We start from the raw sequence: 12,620 nt of genomic DNA on the forward strand, positions 1-12,620 counted from the left end.
AGGTCTAGACTTGGGCTTCTTCACTTGAGCAGCAACTTGCTTGTCGTTCTTCTTGAAGTTCCCCTTCTTCCCTTTGCCCTTTTCTTGAAACTAGTGGTCTTGTCAATCATCAACACTTGATGCTTTTGTTGATTTCTACCTTCGTCGATTTCAACATCACGAAGAGCTTGGGAATCGTTTCCGTTATCCCTTGCATATTATAGTTCATCACGAAGTTCTAGTAACTTGGTGATAGTGACTAGAGAACTCTGTCAATTACTATCTTATCTGGAAGATTAACTCCCACTTGATTCAAGCAATTGTAGTACCCAGATAATCTGAGTACATGCTCACTGGTTGATCTATTCTCCTCCATCTTGTAGGCAAAGTACTGTCAGAGGTCTCATACCTCTCGACACGGGCATGAGTATGAAATACCAATTTCAACTCTTGGAAAATCTTATATTCTCTGTAGCGTTCAAAACATTTTTGAAGTCCCGGTTCTAAGCCGTAAAGCATGGTGCACTTAACTATCAAGTAGTCATCATACCGAGCTTTTGTCAAAATGTTCATAACGTCTGCATCTGCTCCTGCAATAGGTCTGTCACCTAGCGGTGCATCAAGGACATAATTCTTCTGTGCAACAATGAGGATAAACCTCAGATCACGGATCCAATCCGCATCATTGCTACTAACATCTTTCAACTTAGTTTTCTCTAGGAACACATATAAAGCATAGGGAAGCAACAACGCGAGCTATTGATCTACAACATAGATATGCTAATACTACCAGGACTAAGTTCATGATAAATTAAAGTTCAATTAATCATATTACTTAAGAACTCCCACTTAGATAGACATCCCTCTAATCATCTAAGTGATCACGTGATCCAAATCAACTAAACCATGTCCGATCATCACGTGAGATGGAGTAGTTTCAATGGTGAACATCTCTATGTTGATCATATCTACTATATGATTCATGCTCGACCTTTCGGTCTCAGTGTTCCGAGGCCATATCTGCATATGCTAGGCTCGTCAAGTTTAACCAGAGTATTCCGCGTGTGCAACTGTTTTGCACCCGTTGTATTTGAACGTAGAGCCTATCACACCCGATCATCACGTGGTGTCTCAGCACGAAGAACTTTCGCAACGATGCATACTCAGGGAGAACACTTATACCTTGAAATTTAGTGAGAGATCATCTTATAATGCTACCGTCGATCTAAGCAAAATAAGATGCATAAAAGATAAACATCACATGCAATCAATATAAGTGATATGATATGGCCATCATCATCTTGTGCTTGTGATCTCCATCTCCGAACCACCGTCATGATCACCATCGTCAGCGGCGCGACACCTTGATCTCCATCGTAGCATCGCTGTCGTCTCGCCAACTATTGCTTCTACGACTATCGCTACCGCTTAGTGATAAAGTAAAGCAATTACAGGGCGATTGCATTGCATACAATAAAGCGACAATCATATGGCTCCTGCCAGTTGCCGATAACTCGGTTACAAAACATGATCATCTCATACAATAAGATTTAGCATAATGTCTTGACCATATCACATCACAACATGCCCTGCTAAAACAAGTTAGACGTCGTCTACTTTGTTGTTGCAAGTTTTACGTGGCTGCTACGGGCTGAGCAAGAACCGTTCTTACCTACGCATCAAAACCACAATGATAGTTCGTCAAGTTAGTGTTGTTTTAACCTTCACAAGGACCGGGCGTAGCCACACTCGGTTCAACTAAAGTTGGAGAAACAGACACCCGCCAGCCACCTGTGTGCAAAGCACGTCGGTAGAACCAGTCTCGCGTAAGCGTACGCGTAATGTCGGTCCGGGCCGCTTCATCCAACAATACCGCTGAACCAAAGTATGACATGCTGGTAAGCAGTATGACATATATCGCCCACAACTCACTTGTGTTCTACTCATGCATATAACATCTACGCATAAAACCTGGCTCGGATGCCACTGTTGGGGAACTGTAACATCCCAAATTTTCAATTTGGAATGTTATACATAGATCATCATTTGCATATCATGTATTGTGCATTTTTGACAAATCCTCGATAAATCCTAAGCAACTCAAGGACCCTCGGAGAGAGTTGGGGATTTTCTTGAATTTTCTTATTTGATTTTCCAACGAGGATTTTGATTTTTAATTATTTTTCTCTCCGGAAGAATATTTCATTTTAAAACAAACGAGAGGAGAAAATATGACTTCTCCAAAAACATTGAAATACTGGAGGAAAAATGTTAAAAACATTATTTGGAATTTATTGGATTTTATTTGCAATTTTTATTGCATTAAAAATATGCATGTTTTCAAAATATTTATTTTTGATTTTAAAAATGTTCACCCTATTCTAGATTTTCTAACTAGACGGGGAAAATTTATTTCATATTTTTCTGATTTTTATTTATTTTTCTATGCAATATTTTCCACGGAACATATTAAAAAAAAATACGCGCTTGCCCGACTGGGCCGAGGCCCAGCCGAAGCTAGGCCGGCCCGCCCGCGCTCTCCTTCTTCTCCACGACGCCGCCGGAGTCCGGCCACGCCACGGAGCCCGCCGCCGCTCGGATGCCCCTTCCCCAAGCCTCTAGCCCCCCTCCATATATACCCCGCCCCCCTCCGTTTTCGCCATCACCGCCGCCGTAGGAGCCGCCGCCGCCGCCGCCCCGCATCTAGCCGCCGCCGCCGCCTTTGCCTCGCCGCCCGCCCGCCGGAGCCCCGCCCCGCCCCCCGAGCCCCCAAGCCCCGCCGCCCTCGCCGCCCCTCACCGGAGCACGGGAGCCCCCGCCGGAGCTCTATCCCCGACGAGGTAGACCTCGCCTCGTTTGCCGGTTTTTTTTGAAAAAAAACCCTTTTGTTTAAAAAAACCCTAGATCGGTTTTTTTCGGTTTTCTTATTTCGCGAGCATTCACCGAACCGTTCGTTTTAACGAACGCGTTCGTCGGTTTTTCTCTGTTAACGAACGTCCGTTATTTAACCGTTCGTCCGTTTTTCTTTTTCGTCAGATTTTCTCGTTATTTTCTCAGATTCGATTTCTGATCGAAACTTCGAATCTGTTTAACTTCTCGCTCGTTTATCGGAATCAGGTGATTCAAGCGCCTAGAGTTTCGTCTCGAAATTCTCTTTCCGTTTAACCTACTCAAACAAGTTTTTGCTACAGTGAAATTTGACCTAGATCCAGATTAGTAAACGAAGTTTCTTTCTTTCACCGTTTGACTTTCGTTGCTTCTTTCGAGTTGATTCTTTTTGCAAACCGGAGTTCTTAAGTTGAACTTTCTGGTTGGATCTTTCATTCGAGTTTTACCTGTGCATTAGATGAGTACTGATTGTATGCTTGTTTGTTTGCGATAGAGTACCCGGAGTGTGCCGCTTGTTACTTCGACTCGCTAGGTTTTGCGGATCATCAGCAAGGCAAGTAACACTTTGATCATACCCCGTTCATACCCAGTTTTATTGCATTAGATCTGTTTTCCTCAAACACATTGCATGATTAGGATCTAATTAAACTGTGGGTATTGGGATGTAGTTGAGGTAGTACCTATTACCTGTTTACTATCAAACCCTTGGGAGTTACTTCTACGTTGCTTTTATTATTGCCATGCTATGCGTAGACGTGGTTTGGGTTTGAGAGATATTCATGGCAGATGTGAGTGCTTAATAATGGTTCAACTTAAGGTGGCAACTAAAACTCACATCTGGGTGGATTGAGACACCTGGAGAACCCAGTGTTGTCTGTATGTATAAGGTCCGCCACCCAGGCTCAAAGGGATCATAAGATTATTCATGCTAGAAACTTCCGTGTGCAGCCGCAAGCTATTATGGGCTCTAGCATAGCTGAGTAGGTTACAGGATCTCTTGAAGAGGTGGACTAGCAGATGTAGGGGAAAGTAGGTGTACCGGTCCATCCAGAGTAGAGAGTGACTGTTTCTGAAAGACTGTGTCTCGGTCATCCGTTTCTCAAACATCATGCAGTGCGAGAATCAAGCGGAGGCGATCGAGTCTTGTGGGAAAAGTGCACAAACCTCTGCAGAGTGTACAAACTGATCATGATTAGCCGTGTCCCGGTTATGGACAACTTGAGTATCTAGTACTTGGATTATCATTTGAATCTCATCACCGTGATACTTATAATTAACTTTGTTGGGTTAATGATGTTACTTAATTGGGATTGAGTTGGAGGTACCTTCTCAATGTTTCAACCACCATGATAGTTAAATAAAATTTATTCCTTTGCAGTAGGATAAAATTGGCTTTTCGCAAAACTGTAACCATAGAGCTTTCTACCAGCCATATATGCATATAGTATAGCATTATCATTGTTCATTGCTCTCTATGTGTTACTTTGCCAGCATATTCTATGTGCTGACCCGTTTTTGGGCTGCAACGTTTCATGTTGCAGACTTTTCAGACGACGAGTAAGGTGCCTTAGGTCGTGGTCTTATACTCAGTGATGCCGCTGGAGTTGATGGACTCACTTATCTTCCAAGTCTTCCGTTGTTATCGTTTTTAGATGGCCTTAAGCCATGTTCATTATACTTATTCTCTTCGGAGATATTCGATGTAATAAGTGTGTGATTGCTACTCTGTTATAAATCCTCCATTTGTACTGTGCGTGTCAGCATTACTGATCCAGGGATGACACTGGTGCACAGCAGCACAGGCCATTTGAGGTCTGGTCGCTACAAAGTTGGTATCAGAGCACACGCTGACTATAGGACACGACCACTAAGCTTAAGCCCTAGAAAAACTTCTCTCTTCTCATTTCTGACCCCTCTCCACTTTCTACTCTTTTAGGAATGGCGAATGCAAGGAGCAAGTTCATGCAACCAGATGAAGACACGCCATTTGGACGACATTTGAAGGAAGTCACCAAGTACTTGAACATAGGAATACCAAGCATCACCGGAACTTACAACGCCACATTACCTAAAGAGGAGAGCTGGAAGATTCAAGTTATCATTCCAGGAAGGACGTTTGCGCCAATTACGGAACCCATGAGATTGGTTTTCGAAGCACCAACTTGGAGCTTAGGGAAGAGCATGGCCGCACATATCGCCATGGGACGCATTGGAGAAGTCTATCACCAGGAGCTTAAGGATACAATTTATCAAATTTGTGGACGTCGAGACGCGCAATGGGAGATGATCAAGACCAAGAAGGATGGATCAATTGCAGCTTTCATCCAGGAGCAGAACCAACATATTCGACGCCAGGAGAACCAGATATGCACGGACAAGGAAGAACTGAAGAAGGCATTCACGAAGATCAAGGAACTCCAAGAAGAACTCAAGGCTACACGCGAAGATTATTTGGAGGAAATCAACGCACTAGTCGGGAAGATTGACGACCTGGAGAATAAGATTGGATCATTCGTGGGAAATCCAGTGCCAAAAGCAGAAGTCGACGAATGCACTTGTCCGGATAACTACATCATCATCGACGACACCGACTCGGAACCAAGTGAAGTCGAATGGATTGATGAAGCTGGAGCAGACATCATGGAGTCTTCAACGGATCAGAATTTTTAGTAGACTACCATATCAGTAGTAGTTTTTCCCCCATTTAGTAGTATAGCTCAGCACTTTGTAACGCTAGTTAGATCGATTATTTTGCCTTGTTTGAATTGATTGAGTGATATTGATTGAATTTGTCTCATGAGCATATGGGTAGTGTTTTCTCTCTAGACCTCTTTCTATTCTTAATTCTCATCTTTTCTAAACCTATCAGATGCCTCCGAGACGCGACACCGGATTTGTTTTCCCGCCCGAGATCACCCAGTTGATTCAGCAACAGAATGCCTTGATGCAAGTGTTAGTTCAGAACCAAGGCAACAACAACAACAACAACCCACCGCCACCACCACCTGTTGATCACTTAGCCCGTTTCTTAAGGCTAAACCCGTCGGTGTTTTCCAGTAGCACCGAGCCGATTGTAGCAGATGATTGGCTCCGCAAAGTTGGAAGGGAGTTGACCACTGCAGGATGCACAGATGCGGAAAGAGTGCGTTTTGCCGCACATCAGCTTGATGGACCCGCAGCATCATGGTGGGAGAATTATACAGCCACGCACCCTATTGACACTGTCACATGGGACCAGTTTCAGCAAGCTTTCCGTACAGCTCATGTTTCAGCAGGAGCTATGGCTATGAAGAAGCGTGAGTGTCGCAACCTACGCCAAGGAGGACGCACCGTAGGCCAGTATGTGGAAGATTTCAGTAAGTTAGCACGTTATGCACCAGATGACGTTGCTACGGATGCTGCCAAGCAGGAGAAATTTCTGGAAGGATTGAATGATGAGCTGAGTATGCAGTTGATGGTAGCAACTTTCAACAACTACCAGGAGCTGGTGGATAGAGCTCTCATGATAGAAGGGAAGCAACAGCAGATTGAAAACCGCAAGAGGAAGTATGGACAAGGGAAGTATAATTCTGGAGCCCAGCAGAAGCCACGATTTACCCCGAAGCCGGGAGGACAGTTTCAGCATACCCATGGAGAAGGTAGTTCGCACAACCATAATGGCTCCAAGAATGGTAATGGGAATGGAGGAGGAAACGGACAGAACCGCACCAACCCACCTACCCCAACCAAGAGAGATCTAAGTCACATTACTTGTTTCAAGTGCCAGAAGACGGGACATTATGCAACTGATTGTCCCGAAGCCCAAAATGGAAACGGCAATGGAAGCTCAGGGAAGAAGCCGAACCCGTTCAACAAAGGACATGTGAACCACGTGAGCGTGGAGGAGATTGAAGCTCAGCCTGATGCAGTAATAGGTAAGTTTTTGGTTAAGTCATTTACTGCAACTGTTCTTTTCGATACTGGTGCATCGCATTCATACATATCAAGGGGATTCGTAAACAAGTTTAAGATGTCCACCCAAGTTCTCAAAAGCCCCATGTTAGTAACCTCGCCAGGAGCAGAGTATATGGCCACCCAAGGATGTTTTAAGATACCGTTGGCCATTGGAAGGCATGTTTTCCCCTCAGACCTCATTGTTTTGGAATCGCAAGGTTTGGATGTGATTTTGGGAATGGATTGGCTATCGTTGTATGGAGGAAACATCGATTGTGCCAGCAAGACTATTTTGCTTACCACCCCGGAAGGAAAAAGGATCAAGTATGTATCCAGGCACATGCCGAAGAGGACTCAAGTGAATTCCTTATCAGGAGTTGTACAGGAGGAAGTACCAGTGGTGAAGGATTATCCGGATGTATTTCCAGAAGAGTTGCCAGGCATGCCACCAGATAGAGACATTGAGTTCTTGATTGAACTTTTGCCAGGCACAGGGCCAATATCTAAGAGACCGTACAGGATGCCCGCAAAGGATTTGGAGGAAATTAAGAAGCAGATCAAGGAGTTATTGGATAAAGGCTATATTCGCCCAAGTTCGTCACCTTGGGGATCACCAGTACTTCTAGTAGAGAAGAAAGATGGATCATTAAGGATGGTTGTTGATTACCGAGGATTGAATGAAGTGACAATCAAAAACAAGTACCCACTGCCGATGATCAATGATTTGTTTGACCGCCTGCAAGGAGCTAAAGTATTTTCCAAGATCGATCTACGATCAGGATACCATCAGTTAAAAATTCGAGAGCAGGATATACCCAAGACGGCATTTACCACCAGATATGGATTGTATGAGTATACCGTTATGTCATTTGGACTGACTAACGCATCGGCCTATTTCATGAACCTGATGAACAAAGTGTTTATGGAGTTTTTGGATAAGTTTGTCGTGGTGTTCATTGATGATATTCTAATATTTTCCAAGGATGAAGAAGAGCATGAGCAGCATTTACGATTGGTGCTTGAGAAGCTCAGAGAACATCAGTTATATGCTAAGTTCAGCAAATGTGAGTTTTGGTTGAAGGAAGTTGGATTCCTTGGACATGTTATTTCTGGAGAAGGAATAGCAGTAGACCCTGCCAAGGTTGACACAGTGACCAGTTGGGAATCACCCACTACAGTTGGAGAAATCCGGAGTTTTCTTGGACTCGCAGGATACTACCGGAGATTTATCGAGAATTTCTCAAGGATTGCTAAGCCCATGACCGAGCTATTGAAGAAGGACACCAAATTCAATTGGACTGAGGAATGCGAAGCTAGTTTCCAGGAGTTGAAGAAACGATTGGTTACATCACCAGTGTTGATTCTGCCAGATCAACGCAAGGACTATGAAGTTTATTGCGACGCTTCTCGTCGAGGACTTGGAGCAGTGCTTATGCAGGAAGGAAGAGTTGTTTCGTATGCTTCACGACAACTTAAACCCCATGAGAAGAATTATGCTACGCATGATTTGGAATTAGCAGCCGTGGTGCATGCATTGAAGACATGGAGACATTTTCTCATCGGAAACCATTGTGAGGTGTACACGGATCACAAGAGTTTGAAGTACATTTTCACACAGAAGGAGTTAAACCTCAGACAGAGGAGATGGTTGGAGCTCATCAAAGACTATGATATGAGATTGCATTATCACCCCGGAAAGGCTAACGTAGTAGCAGACGCGTTGAGCCGCAAGAGTCATGTCAACACCCTCATGACAGGAGAGTTACCTCAGGAGTTAGCCGAGGACGTACGTGAGCTATGTTTGGAGATAGTCCCAAGAGGCTATTTAGCGACATTGGAGATTCAGTCTACCTTGATGGAAAAGATCAGAGAAGCTCAGAAGACAGATAAGGAGATTGAAGAGATAAAGGAGAAAATGAGCAAAGGAAAAGCCAAGGGATTTCGTGAGGATGAGCACGATACCTTATGGTTCAAGGACCGCGTTTATGTGCCAAATGATCCGGAGATCAGGAAGTTGATTTTGCAAGAAGCCCATGATTCACCGTACTCGATTCACCCAGGGAATACCAAGATGTATTTGGATTTGAAGAATACTTTCTGGTGGACCGGAATGAAGAAGGATATTGCGGAGTTTGTAGCAGTTTGTGATGTATGTCAGAGAGTGAAGGCAGAGCATCAGAAGCCAGCAGGATTGCTACAGCCATTGCCGATACCCGAATGGAAGTGGGATAAAATAGGCATGGATTTTATCACAGGATTACCCAGGACTCGTTCAGGCTATGACTCGATATGGGTTGTAGTCGACCGTTTGACGAAAGTGGCTCATTTCATTCCAGTGAAGACCACTTACACCAGCGCTAAGTTGGCGAAGATATACATGACCAGGATAGTATGTTTGCATGGAGTTCCGAGGACCATTGTATCAGACAGAGGAACCCAATTTACCTCGAAGTTTTGAAAGCAGTTACATGAAACATTGGGAACCAGGCTGGAATTTAGTACAACATTTCATCCGCAGACAGATGGACAGACCGAGAGAGTCAACCAGATTTTGGAGGACATGTTGAGAGCATGTGCGCTAGATTATGGATCAAGTTGGGACAACAATTTGCCATATGCGGAGTTTTCGTATAACAACAATTATCAAACCAGTTTGAAGATGGCCCCTTTCGAAGCTTTGTACGGAAGGAGGTGTAGAACACCGTTGTTGTGGGATGAAGTTGGAGACCGTCAGTTGTTTGGACCAGATTTGATTAAGGAGTCTGAACAGAAAGTGAAGTTGATTCGCGATAGGCTCAAGGTAGCCCAGTCCAGGCAGAAGAGTTATGCCGATTCTAAACGCAAGGAGACCGTTCACGAAGTCGGAGACAGAGTGTATCTTCGAGTATCACCACTTCGAGGAGTGAAGCGCTTTGGAGTTAAGGGAAAGTTAGCGCCCCGTTTTATCGGACCATACAGAGTGTTGGAACGTATGGGAGAAGTTGCCTACAAGCTGGAATTGCCCGAAGGATTGTCTGAAGTACATGATGTATTTCACGTTTCGCAGTTGAAGAAGTGCCATGCAGAGATGGCTGAGATACCACTGAGAGATACTGTGCCACTGGAAGCGATTCAGTTGGAAAGTGATTTGACCTATGAGGAGAAGCCAGTTAAGATTCTCGAGTATGCCAGCCGAGTTACCCGCAGCAAGGTTATCAAGTTTTGCAAAGTTCAGTGGAGTCACCACACAGAAGATGAGGCCACCTGGGAGCGAGAGGAAGATCTACGGAAAAACCACTCCCACCTGTTTTCTAGCCAACCCGAATCTCGAGGGCGAGATTCATCTTAAGGGGGGTAGGTTTGTAACATCCCAAATTTTCAATTTGGAATGTTATACATAGATCATCATTTGCATATCATGTATTGTGCATTTTTGACAAATCCTCGATAAATCCTAAGCAACTCAAGGACCCTCGGAGAGAGTTGGGGATTTTCTTGAATTTTCTTATTTGATTTTCCAACGAGGATTTTGGTTTTTAATTATTTTTCTCTCCGGAAGAATATTTCATTTTAAAATAAACGAGAGGAGAAAATATGACTTCTCCAAAAACATTGAAATACTGGAGGAAAAATGTTAAAAACATTATTTGGAATTTATTGGATTTTATTTGCAATTTTTATTGCATTTAAAAATATGCATGTTTTCAAAATATTTAGTTTCGATTTTAAAAATGTTCACCCTATTCTAGATTTTCTAACTAGACGGGGAAAATTTATTTCGTATTTTTCTGATTTATATTTATTTTTCTACGCAATATTTTCCGCGGAACATATTTAAAAAAAATACGCGCTTGCCCGACTGGGCCGAGGCCCAGCCGAAGCCAGGCCGGCCCGCCCGCGCTCTCCTTCTTCTCCACGACGCCGCCGGAGTCCGGCCACGCCACGGAGCCCGCCACCGCCTCGGATGCCCCTTCCCCAAGCCTCTAGCCCCCCTCCATATATACCCCGCCCCCTCCGTTTTCGCCATCACCGCCGCCGTAGGAGCCGCCGCCGCCGCCCCGCATCTAGCCGCCGCCGCCGCCTTTGCCTCGCCGCCCGCCCGCCGGAGCCCCGCCCCGCCCCCCGAGCCCCCAAGCCCCGCCGCCCTCGCCGCCCCTCACCGGAGCACGGGAGCCCCGCCGGAGCTCTATCCCCGACGAGGTAGACCTCGCCTCGTTTGCCGGGTTTTTTTTTGAAAAAAAACCTTTTGTTTAAAAAAAACCCTAGATCGGTTTTTTTTCGGTTTTCTTATTTCACGAGCGTTCACCGAACCGTTCGTTTTAACGAACGCGTTCGTCGGTTTTTCTCTGTTAACGAACGTCCGTTATTTAACCGTTCGTCCGTTTTTCTTTTTCGTCGGATTTTCTCGTTATTTTCTCAGATTCGATTTCTGATCGAAACTTCGAATCTGTTTAACTTCTCGCTCGTTTATCGGAATCAGGTGATTCAAGCGCCTAGAGTTTCGTCTCGAAATTCTCTTTCCGTTTAACCTACTCAAACAAGTTTTTGCTACAGTGAAATTTGACCTAGATCCAGATTAGTAAACGAAGTTTCTTTCTTTCACCGTTTGACTTTCGTTGCTTCTTTCGAGTTGATTCTTTTTGCAAACCGGAGTTCTTAAGTTGAACTTTCTGGTTGGATCTTTCATTCGAGTTTTACCTGTGCATTAGATGAGTACTGATTGTATGCTTGTTTGTTTGCGATAGAGTACCCGGAGTGTGCCGCTTGTTACTTCGACTCGCTAGGTTTTGCGGATCATCAGCAAGGCAAGTAACACTTTGATCATACCCCGTTCATACCCAGTTTTATTGCATTAGATCTGTTTTCCTCAAACACATTGCATGATTAGGATCTAATTAAACTGTGGGTATTGGGATGTAGTTGAGGTAGTACCTATTACCTGTTTACTATCAAACCCTTGGGAGTTACTTCTACGTTGCTTTTATTATTGCCATGCTATGCGTAGACGTGGTTTGGGTTTGAGAGATATTCATGGCAGATGTGAGTGCTTAATAATGGTTCAACTTAAGGTGGCAACTAAAACTCACATCTGGGTGGATTGAGACACCTGGAGAACCCAGTGTTGTCTGTATGTATAAGGTCCGCCACCCAGGCTCAAAGGGATCATAAGATTATTCATGCTAGAAACTTCCGTGTGCAGCCGCAAGCTATTATGGGCTCTAGCATAGCTGAGTAGGTTACAGGATCTCTTGAAGAGGTGGACTAGCAGATGTAGGGGAAAGTAGGTGTACCGGTCCATCCAGAGTAGAGAGTGACTGTTTCTGAAAGACTGTGTCTCGGTCATCCGTTTCTCAAACATCATGCAGTGCGAGAATCAAGCGGAGGCGATCGAGTCTTGTGGGAAAAGTGCACAAACCTCTGCAGAGTGTACAAACTGATCATGATTAGCCGTGTCCCGGTTATGGACAACTTGAGTATCTAGTACTTGGATTATCATTTGAATCTCATCACCGTGATACTTATAATTAACTTTGTTGGGTTAATGATGTTACTTAATTGGGATTGAGTTGGAGGTACCTTCTCAATGTTTCAACCACCATGATAGTTAAATAAAATTTATTCCTTTGCAGTAGGATAAAATTGGCTTTTCGCAAAACTGTAACCATAGAGCTTTCTACCAGCCATATATGCATATAGTATAGCATTATCATTGTTCATTGCTCTCTATGTGTTACTTTGCCAGCATATTCTATGTGCTGACCCGTTTTTGGGCTGCAACGTTTCATGTTGCAGACTTTTCAGACGACGAGTAAGGTGCCTTAGGTCGTGGTCTTATACTC

The sequence above is a fragment of the Aegilops tauschii genome, chromosome 7 (assembly GCF_002575655.3).
Source record: "Aegilops tauschii subsp. strangulata cultivar AL8/78 chromosome 7, Aet v6.0, whole genome shotgun sequence".
NCBI lineage: Eukaryota > Viridiplantae > Streptophyta > Magnoliopsida > Poales > Poaceae > Aegilops > Aegilops tauschii.